Below are 9,502 nucleotides of genomic sequence, written 5' to 3' on the forward strand. Positions count from 1 at the left end.
TCACTTGTCCTAATGTAATCACGCCCTCTTCAGGGGGGGTGATGCAACGACCATGCTTCAAAGCCTGTCTTTACCTCCAGCACCTCCACCCTCGTCATGTCAAGTGGCAGGACAATCGGAGCATCATTCTAGTACCACCGGTAAACGGGGTGACTTATCCCTTGGTAATCCATGCATTGGTGCAGAGACCTGCTATACAAACGGTTTTTAACCCCTTTCCGCGATGGTGTTTGTAAATGTCGCCAAGTGAGTGTGGGCGATAGGGGGGGGGGGTCCTTCCCACACGACCCAGAAACCGTCGGGGATAGGCCCTCCTATCACACAGGCTGGGGCAAAATGAGCTCGTGTGCGATGTGGCGAGGCATCAAAACCCAATCGTTTCCGTTCGTATGTACATCCCACACGGTGAATCCTAGAAAAACATTTCCATATGTATATTACACACAGTTTTTTGTGTGGAAACATTCATGCAAGGTGGCCTAATGCAAACAGTTCTCTGCCGGAAGCCGTGTGTGATTGTTAGTTGATCAAACACGCCTACTTTCTAGAAACCATGTGAGTTGTTTGAGTTCATCGCCCACGGTGCTGTCTGAGTAATCGTCTGCAATAGAAAACCCCAATAAGCAGGGTAATTAGACTATTATTGATAATCCATGTAGTAGTCAAATTGATATTTCTTATAAAACACACCAGATATTTCATATCCGTATAGCGACAACCAGGATTTCATAATCGAATTACATCAGATAGCTTTGACACTTAGTTACGCCATTACACAACAGCACCAAGTTTCACATGCAACATCGAAAACCTTTGGAAAGTAGCATCATACACGGTAAATAGACATATGAATCTCATCTAAGAAACTGCAGAAGCGGAAACCAAATATTGAGCCTTCAGTGATGTTGAATGTCCTTGCAACTTTAGGCTAGTGGTTATGGATAATTGCCCGCCCAACCTTCGCCCTCTTCAGGAAGACTTCAATATTGTACCGTGGGTGTTGAATGAATACCTTCCTCGCCTCTTGACCATGCAGGTGGTTTGAGAGGTAATCATCGGTGAGCTGCTTTGGAAAGTACTGAAAACAAAGATATGCATAAATCGCCATTATAAATTTTGAAATGGCGCAAGGGGTAAAAACAAGGTAAAAGAGTTAGTACCATCCTATAATTGACTGATGTCTTCTTCATTGTGCAAACAAAGATCTTGCTGTTATTCGTTGCAAGTTTTTTCATCCAAACAATCTTTCCGAGTTTCTTGACTTGACTGATATTCATGGACATCTCATTTCCCCATATGCAAGTGGGTCGAACAGTGGGTCTAAGCCTTTGACAAGAGGACCTACATGTGCAAGACCAAATTGTAAGAAACCTAAATATTAGAATGATTCCTGCAACTGCACAATAATGTGCTATTAGCGAAAGGACCATGCATGAGAAAACCTCGATGGTAAATCGCAGTGCCTCCCATTGTTTCCCTGCAACACACAGAAGGAAGATCCTGATCTGGTTGACTGAGAGTTGTCATACTATTAGTAGAATATGTATTGAGTACAACCAAATTCGATTTATTTCACATGCATAACAATACAAAATTGTACCCATAGCAAATGAAAATCAAATTGCAGAATTGAACCAAACAGCTAAATGGATAGCAGACCAAATGAACCAAAACAATTAACTGAGCACGACATTGCAGAATAGAAACATGTATTAGAAGATAAGATAGTTAACAAAACAAAGAATGCTTGAGAACAGTACTAGGAAATGTAGCAATTGTTGGACCAAACTATTAACTGACATTGCATTTCAGAGGACCAAACTGTTAACTGAACATCAGATTGCATATTAACATTATAGAGGACAAATCACTAGAATGCACTAGTGGTGGCCTCGAGAAAACAACACGAACTGTATTTTAAAGTAGACAACCGCGTGGCGGTGTCGACGATGGCCTTGAAGATGAGGTACTCCTCCAAGATCTGGCAGTCGACACACATGGTAGCCATAGCGACCTCGTGCGCGCGTGCGGCCACGATTTGCTTCTCCGCTGCTAGATGCGACTGTATTTTTTCCTTTTCCTAGTTCTTCTTCCAAGCGCAGGATAACCCCAAGGGGTTGTGGGTTTTTCTCTACCAATGGGAGCTTTCCCTTTACCGCCCCCATGGGGGTGGTCCAAAGGGTTCATAACTACCCCTCTTACTACGGGGCGTTTACCTAGCCAACACTTAGATCCGGCTCTACCCAAAGCTCCACCTTATACTGCGTGCAAAATGGCTGTGGGCAGCGCATAATTGGAGGAGGGGGACAGTGATTTCGGCGGAAGGTGTCACGTCATCGGTCGGGGCATGTGGGACGGGGAAGGAGAAGGATGGCGTGGGTGGGGTGTGGATTACCTGACCATATCAATGAGGCCGTGTAGCAAGAAGAAGGGTCGCATACGAGGAGGCGACGCTGCAAGAAGAAGGGTCGCCGTCGAGGAGGCGGCGTTGCAAGAAGAAAGGTAGCCGACAAGGAGGCGGCGCTACAAGAAGAAGGGTCTCCGGTGAGGAGGCTGAGCTGCCAGTAAGCAGTAGTGAAGCTTTGAACTTGGAAAGCAAGGAGGAATAGTGGAAATGTGGCTTTTTATGGGAGGGAGAGGGCGGGGAGATAGATATTTCCGCTGTGGCAGAAAAATTTCGCTCGGTGCCGCGAGAAACTAGCGCGCAAGTGTGGCTCAAGCGGGGGCGGTGGACTATAGATGACGAAGCTTCCCACGTAAGCCAGACAAGATGGTGCGCCAAGATAGTTTATATCGCATCCCACACGATTCTTTCTAGTAAACTGTTTGTGGTATACCTGATTTTTTCATTATGTTTTGAAAGACAAAATGGTGTTACAGAGGGAAAGGATGGTGTTTTGCTAGAACATTTATGTATAGTGAACATGTAACTACATGAGTGTCGTGTTTAAATTTGGAATTATTCCGAGTTTGTTTTGCATTCTTATGCATTAATTGAGTTTCTAGGCATTTAATGTGCATAATTCAAATTTGAACTACAAGCACATATTTCAGTGCACCAAAGTTTGTTGAAAAATCACTGTGTCTTTGGGTGAATTTATAGGTCCCATGCAAGAAATGAGAATGAAATTCAAACATGTGGGCGTCGTGGCTCGGCCGGGAACATTGAGAAACTTGGTTTTTAAATTCCTGGAAATTCAAAACTCGCCTGAAAATCATGAAACTTGGCATGGTGTCATTTCATGGCACCAAAATGCAGTGGTAAAATAATTGGCCACATTTGGACAAGTTTTTGGCATAAGCTTCTTGCAAACCGGAGATTCTCTCGAGAAGACTCGTGGTTCCTGAGGGGGACGTGTCACCTTTTTGTGCGAAACAATATACGCTGCCTCCCCCCTTGATTTTTTACAAAGGCAACATAGAATTATATGAGTGCCGTGTTAAAATCTGGAATTATTCCAGGTTCGTTTGGACTTTTTTATACATTAATTGAATTTCTAGTCATTTAATGTGCATAATTCAAATTTGTACTACAAACACATGCTCGAGTGCACCATGGTTGAAAAATCACATGTGTGTCCTTGTGTGAATTTTAGGTCCCATGCAAGAAATGGGAATGGAATTCAAATATCTGGGCGTCGTGGCTCGGCCGGAAAGATTGAGAAACTTGTTTTTTTAATTCATGTAAATCCAAAACACGCCTAAAAATCATGAAACTTGGCATGGTGTCATGACATGGCACCAACATGTTGTGGTAAATTTTTTGGCCGAATTGGGACAAGGTTTGGTATAAGCTTCTTGCAAACCGGAGCTTCTCTCAAGAAGGCTCGTGGTTCCGAGAGGGAACATGTCACCTCCGTGTGTGAAACGACATACAATGCCTTCTCCCGCCTTAATTTTTTTACACAGGCTGATTAGACCAAATAGAAGTATCGTGCTAAATTTTGGAATTATTCCGGGTCCGTTTGGCCTTTTTTATACATTAATTGAATTTCTAGGCATTTAATGTGCATAATTCAAATTTGAACTACAAGCACATGCTCTAGTGCACCAAAGTTGGTTGAATAATCACATGTGTGTCCTTGAGTGAATTTGTAGGTCCCATGCAAGAAATGGGAATGGAATTCAAACATCTGGGCATCGTGCCTTGGCTAGAAATATTGAGAAACTTGATTTTTTAATTCCTGTAAATCCAAAACACGCCTGAAAATCATGAAACTTGGCATGGTGTCTTGACATGGCACCAACATGCTGTGGTAATTTTTTTGGCTGAATTGGGACAAGCTTTGATATAAGCTTCTTGTAAACCGGAGCTTCTCTCAAGAAGGCTCATGGTTCCGAGAGGGAATGTGTCACCTCCATGTGCGAAACGACATACACTGCCTTCTCCCGCCTTGATTTTTTTACACAGGAAGCTTAGACCAAATAGGAGTTTTGTGCTAAATTTTGGAATTATTCCGGGTTCGTTTGGCCTTTTTATACATTAATTGATTTTACAGGCATTTAATGCACATAATTCAAATTTGAAGTACAAGCGCATGCTCCAGTGTGCAAAAGTTAGTTGGAAAATCAGTTATGTGTACTTGGGGCAAACTTCTAGGTCCCATGGAAGATGTGGGAATGGAATTCAAACATCTGGGCGTCTTGGCTCGGCCGGAAACATCGAGAAACTTGGTTTAAAATTCCCGTAAATCCAAAACTCGCCTGAAAATCATGAAACTTGGCATGGTGTCATGACATGGCACCAACATGCCGTGGTAATTTTTCTGTCCGATTTGCAAAGGCGCACACATTAACAATCAACAAAGTCATTTTGGAACAAGTGTTGTCACATTACAAATCGAAAACACAAGTATTTATTGAAACCATGGGCGTTCTACTTACCAATTACGTGCCGCCACGCGTCCCTTTTTTTATTGGCTAGGAGGTGCCGTGCGGGGTAGTTATTTGAGTACAGGAGGCGTTCGATCAGACCCTGTGTGTGCTCATTGGGAGGAGAGCCCTTTGACTTCTATCAGCCGCCCACCTCCCTCCCAATGTCTCCATTAATGGCGCCTGAGCCCCTGTTTCACGGCGTGGCCATGTCTCACTCGACTAAGATTTAAGAGAGAAAAAAGAAAATCTGAAAATAAAGTTTTGCACGGATCTTGATGTAAGATCCAACGGACCTATATAGCATCGACTGCGACTTATAGCAAGACTGATGAATATAAGGACGATGACAGTGGATAACAATTGTCTTACATATTTAGTAAGATAATTAAAAAAGCCACATGCGGCAATGCCCGAAATACACAAGGGCAAAAGAAGAAGGAAGACAATGATCTGGCTCGCTGATCTCTACTTTCTTGATGCGTTGCTGCAGGCCGCGGGAACTAGTGTCCGCGGTGAGCGGTGATGAGCTCTTTCGTGTCCTCAAGACGCTGCTTGAGAGCATCCGCGGATTCCTCCACCAGCCTTTGGCGCTAGATGCGGAGCATGCCATTCTCGTCCATAAGTTTCTTGACGATGATGCCGGTCCTAGTAAACAAGTCAGTGGTCTCCTCCTGCTGCTCCACACTTCCAACGATCTTCTCCCTCAGTAGGTCGCGCTTGGCCCGGAGCTTCTCATTGCCCTTACTTAGTTGCCGGATGATGCCGGTAGCCTATTCAAACGAGGCTTTCATGTCTTCCTGCAACCTTGCCCAGCCGGAGATCTGATCCATCTGGCTATGGAAGACCGCATGCATGCGCCTGTAAGAGTCCTCGCCTGCCTGCGAGACATTTTCCCACGCTGCCACGGTGCAAGAGGACATCTTTGCTGCATTCACGATGCTGCGGAACATCTCTGTTGCTTCCGCGGCATGGCCCGACCAGTCTGCTGCATCGATGGCGCGGCGGGACCTCTGTGCTGCTACGGTCGTGCGGCGGGACATGTCAGCTGCTTTTGCGGCGAGGCGGGACATCTCTCGTGCTTCCGCTTCCATGGTCGCCTCTCCCTGGTGGTAATCTCTCGACCCAGAACTCACGCTGGCCATGGCAAACGCCGGGGAAGGATGATGAATGACTTGTTTGTTTTTGTGGATGAGGAGTTGAGGAGGAATGTGCAGTCATCTTGGAGTAGTAGTATTTATAATCGAGTACTAATACGCTCCTAAGTGGGAAACCGTTTAGGTTTTGATCGGTGTGAACATGTTTGTAATTAAATATAGCATGGTAGTAATTTGGAATGTGACGGGACGCAGCCTCAAAATTTATTGATGATTCTATAACTTCTAAGTGCGGCACTATTCCTGGACGGTGTAACGTGGGCACACTTTCTCGGCCGAGTACGTGGCATTTGCACCATAGGGTGCACCGCAATAGGCAATGTCAGCACACATCTTGTTCCAACAACCGTGCACGCTCGTTATTACCATCACACACACTTCTTTTAATTAGAATGTGTGCCTGTCTAGCGCACACACGTTGATTTGTCTAACTGTTTCTGTTTGTTGTGGCTAATCGCAAACAGTTCATTCATGTGAAGTGTATGTCGTCAATCGTATACAGTTTTATCTGGCTGGCCATTTCTGTTTTGTTGCCTAATCGAAATAGTTAATCCTTCTGAAGCGTATGCCCTCAATCGCACACACCTTTATCTAGCTGCCCGTTTCTATTGCTCCACCTCATCACAAACAGTTAATCTGAGTGAACTGTATGCCGTATATCGCACACACCTTCATCTGGCTATCCGTTTCTGTTACTCTTCCTCATCGCAAACAGTTAATTGAACTGAACCATATGCCCTGCATTGCACACGCAACTAAAATCGGAACCGTGTTTGATGGCTCCGCCATCGCAAACATTTTGCATCTTTTTTGATGTTTTTTTACATCACCGTTTGCGATTAATGCATCGCACGCAGTTTCGTCAAAGGGTCTTTGATCGTAGTGTCGCGTTAGCAGCATCCTGCAATAGTGATGCCATCACGTTGTCCACATTGGCAAACAACTACCATGAAGTAAATTGTGATGATCGTGGATGTTGGCTGCTACTAGACATATTTTACCAGGGAGGACTCGATGTGACGTGCGGGAACATTTCAGCTAACCTCTTTTGTGTTGCAAAACCTAGTAGAAAACAAAAAAATCTGCACCTACGATCACCCAAGATCAATATGAAGATGCATAACGGGTTGGGATCACGATTGTTACTGTCACCGAGTTGTAGCGGAAGAAGAACGTGTAGGTGTAGATTTTACTTGGTGTCCCTCGAACCATCGATGAATGATCCCTTGTACCACCCACGAATAGTCCCTCGAACCAAAGAGCGAAATCACAACCTGTCTACTTGGTTGCAATCGTGCAGCCTTCACGATCCGACATCACTTCACCGTCAAAAGCTAATAATCACCGAAGAATTAGAGGGAGGCGATTAGAACCACACTAGGCTTCTAATTATGAGGACAAGAGGATTAGCCTAGCTCTAATTAGTCAACCAGGACAAACTAGAACTAGACGAAATAGAGGAGGCTCCAAAACTTGTATAAAACAATAGAGCGAAACCCCCTAGTATATATACGTTGGAGGAGGAGGAGAGGGCAGCCACCAAGGGGGGAAAGTCCACCTTGGGGCGCCGGCCATGGGAGAGGGAGTTGGACTCCCTCCCCTTGTCCATTTTGGCCCTCGCCCCCCACAAGGAAGGGGGGGGGGGGGCTTCCCACCTGGGCCCTTGTGGCCCAAGTTGCCTTTCACCTCTTGGCCCTTTTAGGCCCGTTGATATTTGAATTAAATATAAAATGTTCTAAATACCTCTAGACTATTATATATATTTTAACACCTTCAAAAATATTTTCCACCTATATATAATTTATCGGTAATACCCGTTATTACCTGATACTCTATGAAACCCTTCTAGTGACCCCGAAACGCTTCCGGATCCTCTTGGAACTATTCTGAATATTCATAACACAATTCCACACATATATTCTCATGACTCCTGTCCTACTAACACTCAGTAGATCTTGATTGCCTTAAGCTTGTGACCCATAGGTTCGGTAACTCATAGACATGAATGAAACTATTCGTTCAATGACCGGCAGCGGGATCGTGGATGTCCGTATCGGTCCCCATGAGTATGATACGTCCATTTTGCATCATGTTTTCCTACTATTATTTATAATGTTTTGATCATTATAACACTTTGTGATGCAATTATAATGCTTTTTCTCTCTTAATTTGCAAGATTTACATGGAGAGGGAAATTGACGGCTGCTGGAATTCTGGACCAGGAAAAGCTGCATCAGAGATTCCTATTTTGCACAACTCCAAAAGACCTGAAATTTTACAGAGAAATTTTATGGAATATAAAAAAAGTATTGAAGCAATGAAGTACCAGAGGGGGCCCACCAGTTGCTCACAAGGCAACAAGGCGCGACCACCCCCTGGGCGCGCCCTGATGCCTTGTGGGGCCCATAGTTGTCCTCTAGCTCCCCATCTTATGTTATATGAAGGGTTTTGGCCTAGAAAAAATAAATCAAGGGAGGACTTTCGGGATGAAGCACCGCCGTCTCGAGACAGAACCTGGGTAGGAGCACTTTAGCTCCACGATGGAGCAATTCTGCCGGGGATACTTCCCTTCGGGAGGGGGAAATCGAAGCCATCGACATCACCAACAACACTCTCATCATGGGATGACCAATCTTCATCAACATCTTCACCAGCACCATCTCATCTCAAACCCTGGTTCATCTCTTGTATTCAATCTTTGTTTAAAAACCTCAGATTGGTACCTGTGGGTGGCTAGTACTATTGATTACATCTCGTAGTTGATGCTAGTTGGTTTATTTGGTGGAAGATTATATGTTCAGATCCTTGATGATATTCAATACACCCCTAATCTTGAGCATGCATATGATTTTTGAGTAGTTAATTTTGTTCTTGAGGACATGGGAGAAGTCTTGTTATAAGTAATCATGTGAATTTGATATTCGTTCGATATTTTGATGATATGCATGTTGTTGCTTCCTTTAGTGGTGTCATGTGAACGTTGACTACATGAAACTTCACAATGCTTGGGCGTAAGGGAAGGCATTGTGGAGTAATAAGTAGATGATGGGTTGCTAGAGTGACAGAAGTTTAAACCCTAATTTATGCGTTATTCCATAAGGGGTTGATTTGGATCCATATGTTTCATGCTATGGTTAGATTTATATTCTTCTTTCGTAGTTGTGGATGCTTGCGAGAGGGGGTAATCATAAATGGGAGGCTTGTTCAAGTAAGAACATCACCCAAGCACAGGTCCCACCCACATATCAAATTATCAAAGTAGAAAACATGAATCAAATAAACATGATGAAAGTAACTAGATGATAACCCACGTGTCCTCGAGAACGCTTTGCTTATTATAAGAGACCACTCAGGCTTGCTTTGCTATAAAAATGATTGGCCACTTGCTGCACCTTTGTTATCATTGCTACTTGTCACTCATTACAAATTACCTTGCTATGAAACTATCTATTACCGATAATTTTAGTTCTTGC

This window comes from Triticum dicoccoides, chromosome 2B, assembly GCF_002162155.2.
Source record: "Triticum dicoccoides isolate Atlit2015 ecotype Zavitan chromosome 2B, WEW_v2.0, whole genome shotgun sequence".
NCBI classification, from domain to species: domain Eukaryota; kingdom Viridiplantae; phylum Streptophyta; class Magnoliopsida; order Poales; family Poaceae; genus Triticum; species Triticum dicoccoides.